The sequence below is a fragment of the Bison bison genome, unplaced genomic scaffold (assembly GCF_000754665.1).
Source record: "Bison bison bison isolate TAMUID 2011002044 unplaced genomic scaffold, Bison_UMD1.0 scf7180017864062, whole genome shotgun sequence".
Taxonomy (NCBI): Eukaryota; Metazoa; Chordata; class Mammalia; order Artiodactyla; family Bovidae; genus Bison; species Bison bison.
In genome coordinates this window covers 1,443,618-1,463,816 of record NW_011494634.1, presented here as the reverse complement: position 1 = coordinate 1,463,816, position 20,199 = coordinate 1,443,618, and the positions used below count along the sequence as shown (strand labels likewise).

At 42.6% G+C, this 20,199-nt stretch overlaps 1 protein-coding gene across 3 annotated transcripts in view; it reads right to left on the bottom strand.

The window, feature by feature from the left end:
- The window catches only part of ELK3 (ELK3, ETS-domain protein (SRF accessory protein 2)), a 69,967-nt gene extending 50,074 nt beyond the window's left edge, over nt 1-19,893 (bottom strand). For 2 of the 3 annotated variants that reach the window (XM_010836295.1, XM_010836297.1), the window contains exon 1: nt 19,534-19,893. The gene's annotated coding sequence lies outside the window, so the exon portion shown is untranslated. Of the gene's footprint in view, nt 1-7,876; nt 8,200-19,533 lie in introns of those variants that run through there. The other variant, XM_010836296.1, reaches the window with a different exon arrangement.
- Nucleotides 19,894-20,199: the final 306 nt, after the last annotated feature.

The window sequence follows — 20,199 nt, the reverse complement described above, 5'->3', positions numbered from 1 at the left end:
ATAACCTCAGATATGCAGATGACACCACCCTTATGGCAGAAAGTGAAGAAGAACTAAAGAGCTTCTTGATGAAAGTGAAAGAGGAGAGTGAAAAAGCTGGCTTAAAACTCAACATTCAGAAAACTAAAATCGTGTCATCTGGTCCCATCACTTCATGGCAAATAGATGGGGAAACAATGGAAACAGTGACAGACTTTATTTTTGGGGGCTCCAAATTCACTGCAGATGGTGACTGTGGCCATGAAATTAAAAGACATTTGCTCCTTAGAAGAAAAGTTATGACCAACCTAGACAGCACATTAAAAAGCAGAGACATTACTTTGCCAACAAAGGTCCATCTAGTCAAAGCTATGGTTTTTTCCAGTAGTCATGTATGGATGCGAGAGTTGGACTATAAGGAAACCTGAGCGCCAAAGAATTGATGCTTTTGAACTGTGGTGTTGGAGAAGACTCTTGAGAGTCCCCTTGGACTGCAGGGAGATCCAACCAGTCCATTCTGAAGGAGATCAATCCTGAATTTCATTGTAAGGACTGACGCTGAAGCTGAAATTCCAATACTTTGGCCACCTGATGCGAAGAACTGACACATTTGAAAAGACCCTGATGCTGGGAAAGATAGAAGGCGGGAGGAGAAGGGTATGAGAGAGGATGAGATGGTTGGATGGCATCACCGACTCTATGGACATGAGTTTGAGTAAACTCCAGGAGTCGGTGATGAACAAGGAGACCTGGCGTGCTGCAGTCCCTGGGGTTGCAAAGAGTTGGACACAACTAAGCAACTGAACTGAAATAAAAAGGAGAGAGGCAGAAGTTCTGCACCATAGGCAGGGCAGGGGTGGAAGCAGCCAGTGATGGCTAAAGTCCAAAGCAAGAATCAGTGTGGAGTCCTGGATGAGACGGCCATGTAACCTGCCCAGAGACAACCTCCAACACATGCCTGAAAAACAAAGCCCACCCAAGACCCATAGGTAGAAACCAGTGGTTACCAATAGGGAGGGGCAAGGAGGAAGGGATAAGATAGGACCACAGACTACTGTGCATTAAATAAGCATGGGGCGGAGACAAGGTAGTGGAGTAGAAGGACATGAACCTACTCCCTCTCATGGAAGCCCCAGAATCGCAACTGACTGCTGAACAACCGTCAGTAAAACAAATGAGCTACAAGGATGGGTTGTACAGCACAGGTAATATAGCCAATATTTCATAATAACTACAAATGGAGTTTAACCTATGAAATGTTTAATCACTCTGCTGTACACTGGAAACTAATGTTGTAAATCAACTATACCTCAAGCAAAATAATAGCTAAGTCCATCCAGTAGCAGAGGTTACTGTGTTCCTTCAAACACCACCAAGCCTCCAGCAGCGGCCAGGCTGCCAGGAGAGTCCATCCCAAACCATGACCACCAGCATCACCTTGTCACCCTGCACCAGAGGGCTCCTGGTGAAGCTAATGCCTCAGGGACCATCACTTTGCACAAGTCTAGGGGCTCGAGTGATTTTGTATTTATAATTTGTGGGGGTCTGTACAAAGAGGATTTCTGCAAATTGTTCTAAGCTTCAGCACCACACCTCCCAAAATTTAGCCCTGCCCCCACTCCTTCTCAGGCTGCCTCCTCCTGAGAAGCTGTGCTCCTCTCCTTGATGGCAGTCATTCTGCCACAAGGTGGCGCCAAACATCCTAACGTGAGACAGAGCTGCACCGAATCTGTAAGCAAAGCCTGAGGTTTCTGCTTCCACTCTTAGAAGCTGAAATACCCACTTATTTGTTCTTCTTCCTATCTGTGGCAACCTAACGCTTCTCTTTGCATGTTTCTAGTTTCATTTTTTTAAGCTACCCTGAGTTGGAGTTTAGAGAGTTCAGAAAAATTGTCTTTGTAAAGCTTATATATTGTAGGAACTAGAGAACTTTTAGCCAACTTAAAAAAAACCAGTTAGAAATGAGAGAGCCCAAGGAAAAGAGAAAAACTCCGGTGAAAGAAATAAACAAAGTAGGTGTTCAGCAAGTTCACATCTTTTTACTTGTTAAAACTTGCATAGTTAGAGAAGTCAGGATGAAACTTCAACACTCAGTACCGAAAATTCTCTGAATTTCAATTCCTCTGCCCAGAATATCTACTAAGTGTTTCTGTAGAGAAATGTCAGAAACCATTCCATTAAAACAAAAACAAAAACCTGTATTTAAGTCAGGGAACTGGAAAACAACAATTTGTACTATTTGAGGTCAGCAGTAACTTGGCACAGAATAATTTTAGGGCATTAAGTAAATAAGGATTAATATTTGGTAACTGAGCAACACAAATGGAAGTCTTTTTTATATTATTTTTGAGAAGGTGAAACTAAGATTATTGACATGTATTTTCAAAAGACATTTTAATTCTTGTCAACCACTGTATGCAAAAAAATGCTAATCTGTGAGACTAAATTCATGTCCCTTGAGGCTCTTTTTATTTACTAAAAATGTTTATATTCTCATTCATTCTGTGAATATCTGCAGATTGTCCGTGCTTTAAGAGCAGTGTGTGTGAGCTAAGTCCCTTCAGTCATGTACAACTCTTTATAACTCTATAGCCTACCAGGCTCCTCTGTCCATGGGATTCTCCAGGCAAGAATACTGGAGTAGGTTGCCGTGCCCTCCTCCAGGGGATTTTCCCGACCCAGGGACAGAACCCAGGTCTCCTGCATTAACACTAGCAGCACCTAGGAAGGGCCCCTTAAAGAGCAGAGTGAGCAAGAAAAGAGGGAAAGCAGTCATCGCTCCGCCTTTTTTTTTAAAATACCTTTTACAGTTCACAGCGTTTTTCAAATCATTCTGAGCACAGAGAAAGATTTTTTCTGGGGAAGTCACTGATAGCCACTATAATAACAACACCTGCTGTTTACTGTGCAGATAATCCACTCCTCTTTCCTTCTGAACAACTCTGTGTTGTCTGTGGACATATGGGAAGCAACTCGGTTGGTTTGTTGGCGACTTTTATAGGGTGAATTTCCTTTGGAAAAGTAAATGGATGGCTACATTAACTCCAGCTGGGAAAGCAGGTTCCAGCCATTCTACTTTCTGCCGCATTTGTATATTCAAGCCATGTCCCATCATTTCCTACCCCACCCAGCCCCACCACTGCACATCCAGTCCTAGCTCACCCCACGTTTTCAGACTAGGCCCACATGCAGATAAGAAAGGGCCTGTTCTCACTCTAGGTTGCCTGGCATGGATGGATACCACTTGGGTCTCTAAATTTGGCAAGATCTCCAAACTTCCTAATATTCCTGGTACTGAGTTTGTTCTTCCTGTGCCAGAAGAGATGGTGATCAATCCACAGGGTTAAAAAATAAATAAATAGAATAACTGGCTGTCCCAGAAGCACCCACCTATTTCTCTGCACCTGAAAGAAACAAATGGGTTGATCTGAATGAGATGGTATATAGAAAAAGCTCAGCACAGTGCCCCGGACATCGTGAGCCTTCCCCGGGGCTTACATGCTGCCTGCATCCATGCCTTCTGTGAAGCCTTGAACAAGCCTCCCACCAATGGAGCCATTTCTTGTTGGCCATCAGATCCCCTGGAGGAGGATATGGCAACCCACTCCAGTATTCTCGCCTGGGAAATGCCATGGACAGAGGAGCTTGGTGGGCTCCAGTCCACGTCTCACAAGACAGTTGGACATGACTGAGCAACCGAACAATGATAGTCACTACATCAGTGTCATCCAGCAATTCCAGCACAGCACCTGGTAAACAATGGGCATTCAATAAAAAAGTATCATGAATCTCAATTTCTTTCCCCTTAAGATAGGGACTGTAATATCTGATTTCAGAGACTCTTCTATCACCTGCTAAAGAGCCCAGACATAGAAGAATTTTATTTTTCTCCTTTTTTCTTGGAAGAAAGATGGACTTGCCCACTTCTCTGGCATGTCCCCACATGGCTTACAATCAGGTAGCCACACAAATAGTGTATGATCTTTAGTCCCCCACATATATACACATCTCCATTTAATCTCTTCTTTGAAAACATTAGACATAATTTTATTGGGCAGTTAAGGGAACACAAGCCTGCTAGATCAAAGTGGCCAACTGGTCACCCAACCCTCCCAAAGTGAGGCTGTAGCTCATTATAGCCAATTGGTTAACCACATCTCCCTCCCTTGTATATCAACATACCCCAAAAAACAGACTCAGAAGTCCTGGGCACTGAAGAGAAAATCTTTTCAGGTAACCAACAGTATTAAAAAACCAGACCACATCTTGAAAGATAAGTAGGGCTATAAAAAATCAGAGGTTCCCACAACCTGGGTCCCTCCCCAGGTCCCTCCATAGAGTCTCACAAAGCCCAGGCTCTGCTGACAATGCCTTTTCTTTAAACAGATGAATTGCTCCTTCCCGGACACTTTTGGACTAAAACCTGAACCTTCGCTTTCTTTGCAATTGTGTTTGTTGTCTGCGTTGTTTTCGAGGATCTTAATTCTGGCTTGAAGCACATCTCCCTCCAGCTCTCATACTTGGTAACATTCAGCTTCCTCTTCTGCAGGTTGTAGGCAGGAAACTGGAAAATGGGCCACAGGAAACCTGGCCTCCTACATCTGTCCCACTTTGTAATTGCAGCTCTGGTTTCATTTTGCCTGTGTGTCAGCTCTGTTTTAACCCTCAACACAACGGCCAAACTCTGCTTTCTGAAAGAACACTGCTATGCTTATTGCCCAAGGAAACTCACCGAGACTTTTTTCCCTTCCCCAGAGTAATTAACCGTATGAATTCAACATGGAAAAAAAGTACTAAGCAAATTCTCCTAACAGTAGTCATTTGGATCAAAAGTCATATGGAGCTAGAAAAATGATTCATTCAAGGTGATCAAACTACCACTAAGTCCCCAGTGAAAATTTAAGACCGCTGGATAGTACTGTACACAGCAGAAGTTGTTGTATATCAGGATGATTACTAGCAGTCCAAGGCTGTCAGATGAATTCTGACTTTTGAGGCTTTGATAAGTAACATATGAAAATAAATTATAATCATCCCTCATTATAACTTCTCATTATGATGCTATTTCAAATTATGTTCTTAACCATACAGCTATTAGGTTGAACCATATGATATTGTTTTCATGGGTTGAAAATAGTCAAATACCAGCAATCTCTTATAGTCAACCTAAAACATACGATTGTTAATATACCGAGAGAATAGATACACACACACACACACATACACACACTCATCTCCAGGGCAGTATCTTCCTCCTGTGTTTGGTCTATGGACCCTTTTTGAGAATCTAACATTCTCTAGTGGGGGAAAAAAGATATATTTAGATCCTAAAGATAATTTATAAATCTCAGAGAGCCCCATTCTAAAGGAAATGTTAGCTATATCTTTCCCCACCACCAGCAATACTGTGTCCATGGAATTTTCAAGAATAGGGCTTCTACAAAAAAAAACACAATTTCTTCTTTAAAGAGGAATTTTTTTTTAATGTTAGCATGTGACGAGCATTTACTATGCATTTACTACGTTGTCTAAATTGGATACCCATGATTTAATGAGGTAGAATAAGATGCTCCAGCCACAGGAGTATTATGAGAAAACAGAGACTTGGATCCAGGTGCACCTGGATTCTGAGTCCAGCTTCTTAATCACCACACACAGTTCTCCCAGCAGAGGTTTCATTTCTTATATGCACACCTTATAGCTACTAAGAGAAACGCCCCATTTTAACACAGAAGGAAATATAGTTAACATTCCCATGAGACATCAAATCAAGAAGTTTCCTTGTTCATTTCTGGTTTTGCTTCTGTAACTCCAGTTGTTCCAACTGGTTCTAAGAAAGTTTGAACCCATCCCATCATTTAAAAACATACAAAAAAAAGTTCCCCCTTTTTAAAACATCTACTATTGGTTTTAATACGCGGCAGCTTCATCCAATGCTAAATAACCAAAGTTGCTTCTTGATGATAAGAAGCTGTGCCTTCTATTATCTAGTTCTTTCTCAATAGGAAAGACATCCTCCCGTTTGGTGTGTACTTACGCGCTAGATGGTGGATCAGGAGGAACATGGGAAATGAAAGGTAGGTGATCTCACCTGCCCCCCAAGCAGAGCCCCAAACCTGCATGCATGTCATTTAACAATGATATGACTCATGAGAAACACATCACTGAGAATAGGGGCAGGCTGGGGACCCCACTAAAAAGATGTGACCTACCAGACTTGGTGAGCACCCAGCAGAGGCTAAAAATACTTTCTTTAAAAACCAACATCTCTGGGGAATCCCTGTTTCAGGTTCTAAGAAAGCAATACGTGGGATCTCATGGTGTCTCATGACATGCATATAAAATAAAAAAGGTGTTTTGCATTGAGTAAAACTTACTTAAAACCTTGCTAAGTGTTCTTAAGTTTGAGCTTCAATTTAACGAGCTCCCTAATTTCCAGTGGGTACTTTTCTTCCACACTACCCCCTGATTCTTATATTTCATAGGCCTTTGAATGGAAAAATCTTTTCCCTAAATTTCTCTACTGTTAATAAAATTTAATCCTGTGTGCAAGGAGAAACACTGGATGTCAGAACATATAAATTCTGATCATAGTCATGGCCTTGAGGAGTTGCATGATCTCAGGGAAGAATGTTAATTTCTCTGTTTCAACTTTTTAAGTAAGACCAACCCTAACCCTGCTCCATACAGGGTTAGCAAACTAAACTACAAACTACTTTTCTTTGATGAAGAGTATTTCAAAAGTAAAAATCTAAGATATCCTTTTGATCAATATGCTGTCTAAATGATCTTTAAAATAAAAATGGAATACCTTCAGCTTCAAATAAAGCCTTCAGAGAGATATATTTTCTTTTAATCTGTGAACTATGTAGAAGGCAGAAAATGTTTAGTTACCTACTTTTACGAAAATCAAAAACAAAGGAAATCTCACATGCCACTTCTACTAGGATGAAACTATAACCTTTCAGGTAAAGTTGAAAGCTCCTCTGTGCTAAATAGTAAGTTGCGTATACACTCCACAAGGATATACAGAGTGCAGTCAGAACACTTCTGCATGATACAACATGATGGTGGTTTTTCCACATCCAGAAACTGAGACATTTCCTGCCAGAGCATCCTCCAAACTCCACTATTGTGTTGAAACTGTAAAATCTTTCTAAATCAGGACTTCCTCCTATTATACTTTAGAGGCGTCTTTCTGGGAAGGGTAGATTCAAGGCAAAAGGTAGGAATTCCTGCAGCACCACCCAGTGGAAACATAAGAGAGAAAAAAAGGGGCGGCGGGGTGGGGGGGGGAGAAAACATGTTGAATTAAACAAAAGTCATGTCATAAACTCTGCTAATTAGAACTCTGGACAGTGCGCTTTTCCCATCAATTCCTTCAATGCACCCACACAAATGATCAACATCACATCTGCCTGGTCTCTCTCACACATGTATACACACACACACACACACACACACACACACACACGCACAGGGCCGACACTAGGGCCAGGGAGGAAGGAGTCCCGGATGGGGTCAGGAGTGGCCTGCGACACCATCCCTTCCTTGCAGAAGGCCCCCCAAGGGACCATGGGGACCAGGAAATCTGCACAGCTGTGCTCGGTGTCCCCGTCCAGCTGCAGGGTCGGGCATTTCCTGGTAGAAAGGTAACCATCTGTGCATCTTCCCCTTTCCCTGGTCTGAATGCACTCAGTCTGGGCCACCTCCAACATCTGCAGGCATTTCAACCTCCCTCGCTTCCCCCCGACGGGGGAAAGGCTCAGAGCTTCCCCTTCCCTTGTGGCCCTGATCTCCAGTCCCTCAAACTCTCTTCATGGTGACCACTGCTTCTGCTCCTCTGTCTGACCAAAGCCTCCCACAGATCATTTCAGTCCATCTCAATTCCACTTACCACCATCATCTGAACACGTCTCTTGGCCAGCGACTGCTTCTCATGCACGCATGACACATCAGGCTCCTGATCTTGGGAACAGGATGGAGCAAAAGGGACCCTTGACCCTCTCCTTCCAGCTTTCCTTCCCAGAGAGCCCTGGCATCAGCCAGGAGAGGGAGAGAGCTGTGGTCTTCCCAGAGACACTGGAAACTCTCTTGTCTTCTCTACAGAACTTAAAATAATCAAAGTATCATTTCCTCCACGTCCTGGCTATTGTAAATAGTGCTGCAATAAACATTAGGGTGAATGTATCCTTTGGAATGGTTTCCCCCGGGTATATGCCCAGGAGCGGGATTGTTGGATCATGATAGTTCTATTTTTAATTTTTTAAAGGAACCTCCACACCGTTCTCCATAAAAATCCAAAAAAGAGAGGATCTATGTATACGTATGGCTGATTCATTTTGCTGTACAGCAGAAAATACCACCACATTGCAAAGCAATTATACTCCAAATAAAGGTTTTTTTTTTAAAAAGCATCATTTCTTCAATCATATCTGAATGCCTATATCACTAAAAGAAAAATGGTCACCAACACTCCTAGTAAAGTTATCTTTCCCTTTTCCTGGAATAAGTCCACCAAAACCATTTTCCATGTCTTCTAAAAATAGAAAATGATACTAGTTAGCTGATCTTGACATTGTTTATAAGTATATGATCGGTGTTAGAAATGTTACAGCATTTTTGAACTGTTTACAAATGGCTAATAATAATATAAATATAAACCTTTCCCCTTTCCTTTTTCTGAAGTGTAACATTTCACAAAATGTGCTGGTTTGTGAAAATGTCAAAATTTGGCTGGGATATATTGACTAACATTAGCTAGTTTGGGGGGCCTTACTATATATAGTGCTGTTACAAAAATACTGACAAGTTCCTGGTATTTGTGACATCAGCTTTAGGGATTCTGGAGAAGCACAAAAGACCTGCCTTCCAGGGGTGGCTACCTAAGCAAAGATCCACGCTTACTTGAGCATCACTACTTCTCTTGAGTGCTCTTCTTGACAAAATGCTTGGCATGGTTTAGAAAATGCAAATTCTCGGCCTCAACATTTATACATAAATCTGGTATGATAATATGTTCACATTGGAAGGGATCTATAAAAAACAGTGACTCTGCAGTCTTCAAAATATCATCACCTGCTCATGTGGTGGACATCTGTGGGGGATTTTAGCTGTGTCTAAAGTCATGAAGGTAGAGTCTCACTTTTATAGCTTTACTGTCTCCATATGCATAATTCTCTCCCACATTTTTGTAGAGATACCAAGTGTAGCTATATATGACAAGTATGGTACCAAAATGCAGAGTTTCGTCTAAATTCAAATAACTGCTAATAAAGTTCTTTTTAACATGAAGCAAAACTACAACAGCATGAAGGTAAAATGGCAAGCAAAAGGCATCTCATTGTTTGAGAGAACGTCCATTTCAAAAATCTAGCCTGACTTGTAGATAAACTGTAGAAAGTGGAACACATTTAAAATATCTTGGTGTTTCTGTTGAGTATAATTATTTGTATCTTTTTTTTTTTATGTTGCAAAAACAGATAATGTGTGATTTCAAAACTAATCTTCTCCAAGGCCTTATACTTGAAATCTGTTTATTAACCCCCAAACTGCAATGAATAAATGAACAAAATAACAATGAAACTGTCATCAAGTGGAAGACTGAGAGTTCATTCATTCGTGTCAGGCTGATGTGCACACGTTTCCTTTAAGAAACCAACAAAAGCATCCAACAGGAGAACCGCTGTTGGCGGCATCAGCATCCAACATCAGTGTGCCAAAAAGCCTCCTCACACACCTTAATTCCCACGTGGGCACCTGCCATCCACCAAGTCGGGTTAGCCCTTTTCTTACATGTCACATATGACTTGTTCCTCTGCTTACTCTTCCAGTAATTGTTCCACACAAATATATTAATTGCACAAAATAAGTGCCAGCTTCAACTTTAGATGATCTTTTCCCTTTGCTAAAGAAAATCACCCTTTCTGTATTTGAAGCATTTGGTACATATACGATCTTCTCCATCAAGGTCTGAAAGTCTCTGTTTTCCTAAAGACAAATTGGTAAGTCTTAATATCTAGGTGGCTCAGTGGGTAAAGAATTCGCCTGCAATACAGGACACACAGGAGACTTGGGTTCAATCCTGGGGTTGGAAAGATTCCCTGAAGGAGGGCATGGCAACCCACTCCAGTATTCTTGCCTGAAGAATCCCATGGAGAGAGGAGCCTGGCAGGCTATAGTCCATAGGGTCGCAAAAAGTCGGACATGACTAAAGTGACTGAGCACACACAGCATGTACAATATTTAGGTTAAAAAAAAAAACAAAGGATGTGGCAAAGCCTGGAGGAGGGTGCTGTTCTTGTGGTTCAGTTCTGATTTAAATCAAAGCAGGTCAAAACTCTGGGGAGCAGTGATGCTGAGCTTCTGGGAGCCCCAAGTACTCTTGGGTCATTCGGTTTGCTTTAAGACATCTTTTAATAGCATATACTTCTGTAATGAAAGTAATTCACTTTAGGAAATTGTTTAACACTCTTCAAAATTACTCAGTGCATCTAAGGATAACAAATGCAGAATTGAGAATCAGTGCTAAAGAACCTAAAGAAGTGAATGAAGCAAAGTCAGGAACGCTAAGTGGCTGGATGATCCATGCTTCTGGTTTTGCCTCCACCATCAAAGATGGAGAGGGCTCACCAACAGGCAATCTTCCCTCCTCTAGAGACTCAGCACCATGGGACAGCATCTCTCTCTCTCTCTCCACCTGGGGTTTAATTACTTCCAACCCTGACTCAGAATATCACTGGGAGAATCTGGAGATGTTTGTCCTAAAATGCTTCTAAAAAGAAAGAAAGAAAAAAAAAAAAAACCTAGCCATGCTCTACTACCCAACACCTTCTGGTCTAAGTGATCAGTATCTGGAGTTTTAAAAACAGGCAGGAATGTTAGCAAAAAATAGCTTCCCCAAAACCCTCATGAAGTCTAGAATCCAGAGAATTTCAAATGTAAGACCATACAGAAAAGATCAAGGAGCTGCATCCACATAGTCTTCAAATGATGCTAAGTGGTTTGGTCCCTTCCTGTATGTTCTATATGGAGCTTTCTTCTCTCCTGAAAATTATATTAAAAAATCCAAGCTCTTTTGAGTTCTCAAAGCAATGATTCTTTGGGATGAGAAGAGCTCTGGCAAACTTTCCCTTATGCCAATCCTCTATATAGAACTGGGGCCTGAATCCCACATGAGAAGAGGGACTCTGTGGAGAAGTAGCAAAAACTGAGACCATGTATTGTCTCATTCTCTTAGACTCATGCATTCCTCCTGTAGCTCCATCCACAGAGGCACACACACATGCCAATGCTCTAGTAAAGGGGTACTGAGGAAGTTACCTCTCCAGTTCATTATTAATCAGAGACATATTCTTAACTATTAGTGCTGGGAAACTGTTCTCACATCTACAGCCTTTTTCGTTTGCCTAACAGAACATTCTGATTCTCCTGGGCTCTCATGTCACCATTGTGATAATGACAAGGACTTACAGGTGTAAACATCTTAAGAATTCCTGCAGTTAATTCCTACAGAGGGACCCTGCAGTTACGTGGGAGCACATCCCGGAATAAATTCTGGGCCTTATTTTGTTGTGGTAGTTGTCATAATCTCTCTCTTCTGACAATTAACTGCAGGGAGAAAAAAAATATTGCTTAATTACACCTTCTGATTAATCAAGGTTTGACTATCAACAAACTACTCCTCGGCAAAACCCAGCTGAAATTAGCAGCAGATCTAGCCCTCAACTGAAAACAATTTAGGTATTTAATTATTCATCCTTTCATCATCACCCAGGCAGTCTTATTATTTTAAAACTCAATCAGAAATGTCATTTACTATAAGCAGTTATAAACAAAAGCTACACAAAGGTTTTAGTATAAATGAAGAAGCACTTTTAACAGTGACTGTTATGGAACTCAGCCCAAGGAACCTATGGAAATTTGGTCAACTGAAGTCTCAATAAAGGACTATGATTGCTGTAGAATGATTCATTTTAATATGGAAAGAACTTTACATTGAGATTCTTTCAAGCTGTACTATCTTATAAATTACCTAACTGCTAACCAAGCACTCTGAGTATAACACTTATCAACAACAGAGCTAAAGTTTGTCCCCTCAGATGATAACACACTAACCTGATCTCTATAAATTCACTTTTGCTGCAAATCTGGACAAAAACTCTGGACAACAATATATCCTCAATAGAGGACATTCTTGGCTGTCTATTTGGTTTAACCAAGAGATATGCCTCTTATTAATTCAAATAACTTACTGTCTAAGAAAGAGCTGGATTTAGGAATAGCAATATCAAGTTCACTGGCAAAATGGGGGGAGAAGAGCCATACTGACAAAATCTTTCCCCTTCAGGTTGCTTTTAACTCAATGGATGTCACATATTGTACAAAGGGCTGGAATAAATACAAGGATGAGAAAAGATGAGGCCCAGTGGGAGCTTACAGACTGTTGGGCAAGACTGATGAGCAATACATCTTGATACATTCATGTGCAGATATCCCTCAGTTTCTGCATCTAGTGAATTTCAGGGTTTGGATGGTGACTTCAGATAACAAGGGGTAGCCAGCTATCAAATCTACATGGTTCCTGAGTTTTGGATAAGGAGTATTAAGGAATAAGAAGAAACATCAACCCCAGCTCCAGAAACAAACATCTGAAACTGTTTGGTACCTGCGCTTGGATAGCAAGAATCTGCAGAGGAAGAATTCAGGTAAAAGGAAAACACAAGTAAATCCGGTGACAAGGGCTCTAAAGGCCAGGGATGGAAGATGGGGGAGATCTGGTCTGGAGAACTGGCAAAGGTTTCCCCGGGGAAGGGATGGTTGAGCAGAGACCTGACAGATGACCAGATGCTGGCTCAAAAGTGTAGTGAGAGAAGTTGATGGGAACAGAGGACCAGGAGGGGATTCCCAGAAGACAGAAGAGCATTTGGAAGGGCCCAGTGGTCAGAGGGCACGTTACACATTTGAGAACTTGAGGAAAGGCCAGTGGAGTTGGCCTAAATCACAGCATGTCGCTTACATTAGAGATTTTTGGTCTGTATCCCAGCTGCAGCCACTGGGAGATTATAAGCAGAGGAACCACAGGGTCGGAACTGGGTTTGAAGGACTGCTCTAGCTTGTGGGCAGGGAAGGGACTGGAGGGGATGAGGGGAAATGTGGACCCCCTCAGATTCAGTGAGGGGGAAGGATTTTCAAATATGATCAGGAGGAAAGAGCAGGGACCCAACCTGGTGATCAAAATCTTATCCAGGCTACTCAGTACCCAACCTGGAGATAGTCACTGGTGTCCCCAAGAATGAGGCAGTCATGGTCTTTAAAACAAGGGGTGCCTGTCACAAACCTCAAGAGGAGGAGGAAAGGGGGCTTGGCACCTTCCCTCGGGTGATCCTGATTCAACAACGGGCAGAAATGGGATTGAAGGGAAACTTACGGGGAATCCCTTTTTCCACCACCAAACAGTTTCAAAAACTTGCTGCCTGTCTCTCAAAGTCAGCTTTTGGGGGATGACAGCCAACATTTACTTTACACTTTCATAACTCCTGGAAGAATTCAAGTTCTCTATTCTAAAAAAAAAAAAAAAAAAATCCAACACAAATAGGACTTTGGATCTAACTCTCCAACCACTCTATCCTCTGGCCAGGAAAACCTCCGTCCAGGGAGATCTAACAAGTTAGCCTCTAAACCCAACTTGTTTTAAGGGAATCTACTTTTTCCTGCAACATACATACGACTGTTGGTTAGCATAAGTGATACTAAGTAGTGTAGAAGGGATTTTTTTTTTCCCCCTCTTACAGGATGATGAGGAAATCCACACGTTTTGACAATTTCTTTTTAACCAAGCAGATCAAATAAAAATACTACAGTATTTTATCCTGGAGCTCTGGGGTTTAGTAACATGGTAGAATCATGAAATTGCCATAATATAATGAAAAAAATAACCAGGGAATGTTTCTAGATGATAGAAATTTCTCTCCTTGGAGCTAAAGGGTGGGGATTACATAGGTGTATACTGTAACACTTCAGATCTGTGCAATTTCATGTATGTAAATTATACATCAGTGGAAGAAATAAAAAGACACAGAGTCTCAGATTCATTCTACTTTTGGAGTAAATGACCCCTAACCTCACCAAACAGTCTCATCACTCCCATATTTATACTTGGAAAATTAGGAACTGTCCTTAGATATGGTAACTTTGAAAATACTTTGGATGCTATGTGCTTTGGAACTTCTTTTTAGAGCATGTATATGAGTAAATTTATTTTAATCCAATTCAAATCAGAATCTATTAGCATAACTATCATCTTAATTTCTTTAAAAATATGCAAATAAATCTCACATCCAATTATAAAATAATCCCATTTAATTCCTAATTTAATAATAACTTTCCAGCAACTGTAAATTAAAACACACAAAGTGGTCTGTGAGTAATTCCTAGTGGCAAGTCAACCAAATTACAACTTATTTAAAAGGTCAATTCAAAGTTTATTTTTAAATTGCTGACATATATTTGAGTTTCCAGTAATGGATGAAAATCATTTTCATTTTGGTTGTGGGTAGGGATGATGAGGAGTCAAATTTCTACATAAAAGACTGAATTATCTACCATTTTTGAAGGCCCATAGGATGTGTTAACAGTGCACCCCAGACACAGAAAAATACAAACTAATGGTTACTGAAAGGAAAAGAGGACTTGGCAGGGATGAATTAGCAGGTGGGGATTAATGTATACATGATACTATATATAAAACAGATAACCAATTAGGACCTACTGCACAGCAGAGGGAATTATACTCAATATTTTGTATAAGGAAAACAATCTTAAAAAGAATATACATAATTGAATCATTGTTGTACATCTGAAATTAGCTCGTTATTATAAATCAATTATGTATCAATCAAAAAGAAACAGTACACACACACACACACACTGATAATTCCCTTTACTGAGGCTGTATTCTAAGTGGCAAAACCAGAATTTTCACATTCTCACTGCCACAGTCTCAGCCAAAAAGCTGGATGATCTCAATTCAAATTGGTCACGGGCAATAATAATCTTGAACTGCAAATTCACTGAAGATACCAACTTCAAAGTTCGGAAACTTTACTGATATAAAATGAAACACTAATGAATAAGAGTCACCCAATGGGCAAGAAGCACCTTCTTCCCTTCTTTACAGCTAGAGAAGTTCAAGGTGTATTTCTGGTCTAACCTAGTTTCTCTGTTTTCACCACTGAGCATTCTATTTTGATGTGTAGCACCCTGGACTTCCTGTTACTACATCTTGATAATCTTCTGCAAATCATGACTCATCCTTAAATCACAGAGAAGCTCATCAAAATCCCAAACTTCACAGCATATATGAATTCAGTCTTTCATGAGGGCAGCATTCTTAGAACATGACTTGGGAGCCACAGAGACAAAAATACTGAACGAGTTCATGTAGAAATTATGTCAATTCACTGTTGAGTCAACACATTTATTGGATCAATAAATACAAGCTCTATGGGTGGTGATTTTGGTCTTAGGACAAGTTATTAAACTGTGTTACACGATATATTAACTGAAAATAAGTTACAAAACAGAAAGTATAGTGTGACTCCAATTAACAATTTTGTGTGTGCATGTGTGGGTATGTGTGTATGTATTTTTAAAGATCAGAAAAAAAAATACACTGAAGTGCTAACAGGGATTATGGGAGATGTTTATTATTTTTACTTTGTGGTTTTCTCACTCTTCCTAATTCACATTAATATTTTTATAATAGAAAAAAACAACCTTTAGAAAATATTGCTATACTAATGTGACCTCAAATATATCAATCTATGAAGGCAAAAGGGAATTACAGACAAATAATAAAACATGAAAAAATCTTGCCTTAAACATACAGAAACATCTGCCAGAAATGGAGCCCTTCATTCAAATGACCACAACTGCTCATCCGTATATGTAGGTATTGGCCCTTAGGGGCAGAAGCTGTCTGCCCACAGTCAGGTCAAACCCAAAAGGGATAGAGAATCTTGTTTCTTTTAAAGTTTAATGAGGAACCCCAGGTCTAGAAATCACAAAGATGGCTGAATCATTCCCTGGGACTAGAAAGGAGCAGAGCCATTAATTAGTAAGCAGCAATTCACCATCAGCAAAAAAAAAAAAACAAACAAAAAAAACCCTCTACTCCAGGAAGTCACATCCTTAATTTTTTTTTTCAGTGTATTGGGTTTGTTTGGTTTTAGGTAATGTTTTGCAACCATGTTGGTTTTCTGAATCTGATAAACATATAATTGGGCAGCACAGGATGCATAAAATCCAGTATCTGACAGCTAAGAATGGAATACTTTAATTTATATACACTGCCTGGAAGCCCTTTACAACTGATTTCAGGAAAAGATTCAAGTTCTAAAAAGTTATTACAAATATAAATTTCAATTAGGATCTCACAATTACAGTTATTACGTATTACCAGGTTTGAATTATTAAGCTTTTTTTTTAAATAAGAGAAGGTCTTTCATAAATGTTTAGCAAACATCAAAATTAAAATAGGGCTGAAAAAAAAAAAAAACCACTGCTCTCCCCCATCTGGGCTACTGCCATTCTGGTCTAGACAGCATTAGTACCAGGTAAGTCAGCTTCAGAGAGGGTCTAGCTCAGCTCACAAAGGTATGCCATCACACTATCATTATTTACATGTCATTCCACACATACTACTAACCAAAAAGAGAAAGGGAGAGAAAATTCTTGCCTACTTTGTTATTCAACATGACAGAAAAGTGCCAATGATGATTTTTATATGTCCTATTTGTTGAATGAATTCATATGAAAGTTATCATCTTCATCATTAACGTAAACAAGAGTTTCTCAATCTGGGTACTCCTGACATTTTGGGCTAGAAAATTCTTTGTGATGGGCTATCCTGGGCATTGTTGGATGTTCAGCAGCATCCCTAATCTCTACTCAGTAGATGCCAGTAGTATCCCCTCTGATTATGACAACCAAAATGTCCCTGGATATTGTCAAATATCCCTTGGGAAGCAAAATTACTCTTAGTTGAGAACTGATATAAATGAACATCATGCATTCCAAATAATAACTTATCAGAATAAAGAACTTGACCTCCTTTTTGTTTTGAAGGAAATGTAGTCTACAGAGGAGAATATTTACAACCTTTATCCTTAAGATAGATCCTGCAGAATGATGCTGTCTTTGGAAAGCTTTTTTCCTTATCTGTTTATTGTAAGTTCTGTTATCCTACTTACAGCTTTCAATGCAACAATTTATTGAGCATCTACTCTGTGCCAGGTGCAGTGTTGGGGACATCCTGTACTCATGTCCACTGACTCACACCCTGGTGGGGCTGGTTGGGTTGTTTTCAGGACATGCTTTGCCACCAGAAAAGAAACACTGACACCTTAAAAACTCCTCAAGAGAGCAGCATGTCCTTGTCAATAAAGGAGATCCACAATTGCAATCAGGTTCCTTAAAATTATTTACCCTTTTTAGTAACTCTACACATTTCCAACATTGAAAGGTTAAAAAAAAAAAAAAAAAAGCCCAGAAGGCCTTGGCTATATTTGGCATAGAATGACCATCAGGGGTTTTTGCAGGGAGGATCATTACTGGAAACCCTAAAAACATTTAGGGACAGTCTTCTTAACTGTCTGACCCGCGAGCCCTCCTAACACAATTTGCAATTTTATAATCCCCATAAATTGAAACTCATAACTGACCTTTCCCAAATAAAAGTGTATCACACAGAGAGAGAAGGGAGAGAGATCAGAGGGTATTCTGTTTGCCAATAAGACTCAGAAATCAATTTGAGCTCATTAACAGTTGCCTGGAACACGCTCGGTTTCTCATCAACTCCGCCGCACCCCCCCGTTCCCCCTCCAACTGAAGCACAGATGAGAGAGGATGGGTGTGTTTGAGCTGCTTGGGTAACAGAAACTTCACACACACACACACACACACACACACACACACGCACGCACGCGCGCGCGCACGGACAGCTAGGAGAGAAAAACCTTGTAAGCCCAAAATCCAAAATGACTTCAAAGTTTAAGATGCTACCCTGAAAAGGTTCGTTGGGCGACTTGCCCCTCTAAGTAAATAAAGCCATAACTTGTCTCGGTCTCCAGCGCAGGGCTCCCCCGGCTGACAGTGGCTGCACAAAACCCCTCCTGTGCTGAGCAGCGGAAACTCCTAATGAGATTAGTTGGTGTGTGTGCAGACATTACTTAGCAATGACTAAAGGGGCTCTCTTCCTGCAGCAGCCAGTGGAAAATTCAGGGAACTTTTTCCCCCTGCAGCAGCAGAATCCCTTTAACCCTCTCCCCAGCCAACTCCAAAAACAACTCAGCCTCCCCCGGCGTCCCCCACCTCCCGGCTGGGGTGCTGGGGGAGTTAAAGACCCGCCAGGGGCTTCCAAAAGCGGGAGGGTGGGAGGGGGCCGGCGGGGAAGGGGCGGGTGACCCCTCGAACACTACAAAGGAAACTGTAAAAGGCACAAATATATAAACCTGAGAAGGAGCAAACCACAGTTTCTTTGTGAGCTCCTCTAGTGAGTCATTTTCAAGATGCTGTCTGCTGCCAGTTTCAAAGCGGAAGCGCATGGCAATTAGTCTTGCCGTTTCCAGACAAGCCAGAAACTCTCCCGACACTCGTTTTTTTTTTTTTCTTCTTCTTCTAAAAAGCCCCTTTTGCAGTTTCTGAAATAACATTTCTTTCTCCCACCCCCACCCGCCGCCTAACTGCAGCTTGTCCTCAAGATGATTCGGTTCAGAAAACGTAACAAAAATCCAGACCTCCGATTTTTCTTTTAACCGTCCAAAATTGTGATTGCTACCACCTAAAGTTACAGTAGCATTACAGGCCAACATTCAGTTGCAAGTTGAAGAGCCCCATCCCAAACTGCTGCGGGCTCCAAGACCATCGCCGGCCTGCCGGGTCCTCCTCCCAAACCGTGTCCAGTAATGACTCTGCCAGCTTTATAAGGTCCAGTTGGGCGTGCGCCTGGGGCGCCGACCCGGGCTGGGGGTCACCTGCCGAGCCAGACGGGACGCGGCACCCAGACCCGCCGCTCGGCTCCCCACCCCTCCTCTTCCCTCCCCACCCCTGTTCTCCCTGAATCCGAGCATCCGTACCCACTGCAACCCCGAGGAAGTCCCAGCCCCCCTCGAAGGTCAGCGGTGGTCCAGTCTCCAGGCACGCAGCCTGCTCCAGTCACCGATCCTCCCGGGGACCCCAAGTCTCACCGTCCCCCGCTCCTCCGGCGCGCCCCCTCCTCCGGGCTCACAGCGCAGCCCAGGGCGGGGTGTGCCCGCGCCGGGTGGCCGCAGCCCCCGGGGCCGGCGCGCGGACCCAGGCGCAGGAACATCCCGCGGCGCCCACTCCCCGCGGCCTTCTAGCAGCCCCCCGGCCTGCAGCCTCCTACGCGGTGCCCACCCGCCCCACCCCCACCAAACCACACAGAAGAAAGGAAAGAAAAGAAAAAAAAAACCAAACCAACCCCCACGAAACTTTGCAAGTGTCCGAGCAACAGGCACGAACCCTACTACCTACCCAGATGTGGGGGAGCTTTCAAGATCCTTCTTCGGGGGAATTTCTAGGAGGAACCGGGCGAAAGCCCCCGACTTTCCATGCTGACAGGCGTCTGCAGACGGTCTGTTGCTCTTGTAATGAGATCCTGATTTCCCCCCCTTTTTTTTTCTTTCTCTCGCTCCTCTTTTTTTTTTTTTTCCCCCTCTGGTGTGTGTGAGAGCAGGAAGTTGGAGCAGTCAGGCCGAGCCGGCTCACTTCCTTTACTGCATTATTCCCCAGGCGGTGTGCAGTCTGTGTAAACAGGCTTTTCCGCCCCGCGCCGCGCGCCCCGGCCGCGGCTGTGCGCCGGGGCTGGCCGCCGAGGCCCGCGCATACTCCGCCGCCCCGGGCCCCGCACCGCGCCCGCGCCCCCGCCCGCCGCGCTCCCCGCTTCCTGCTTGGCCACCCCCGGGGAGGAGCCTCCGGACCCCTGGCGACTCCGAGTGGCCGCAGCCCCTCCCCACGGGGGGGCGGGCAAGTCGGCCAGAAACCCGGAGGAGCTGCCCCGGCGCGCTCAGGGGCTGACCTTGGGTGGCGGCCGGGGCCTGGGGGGTCCCTCTTCTCCACCCTCTAACCACCTCCCCCCGCCGCCCAACCGGGGGTCCCTGGGCTGGGTACTGCGCTGCGCGCCGCTGTAGGGGCTTGCCC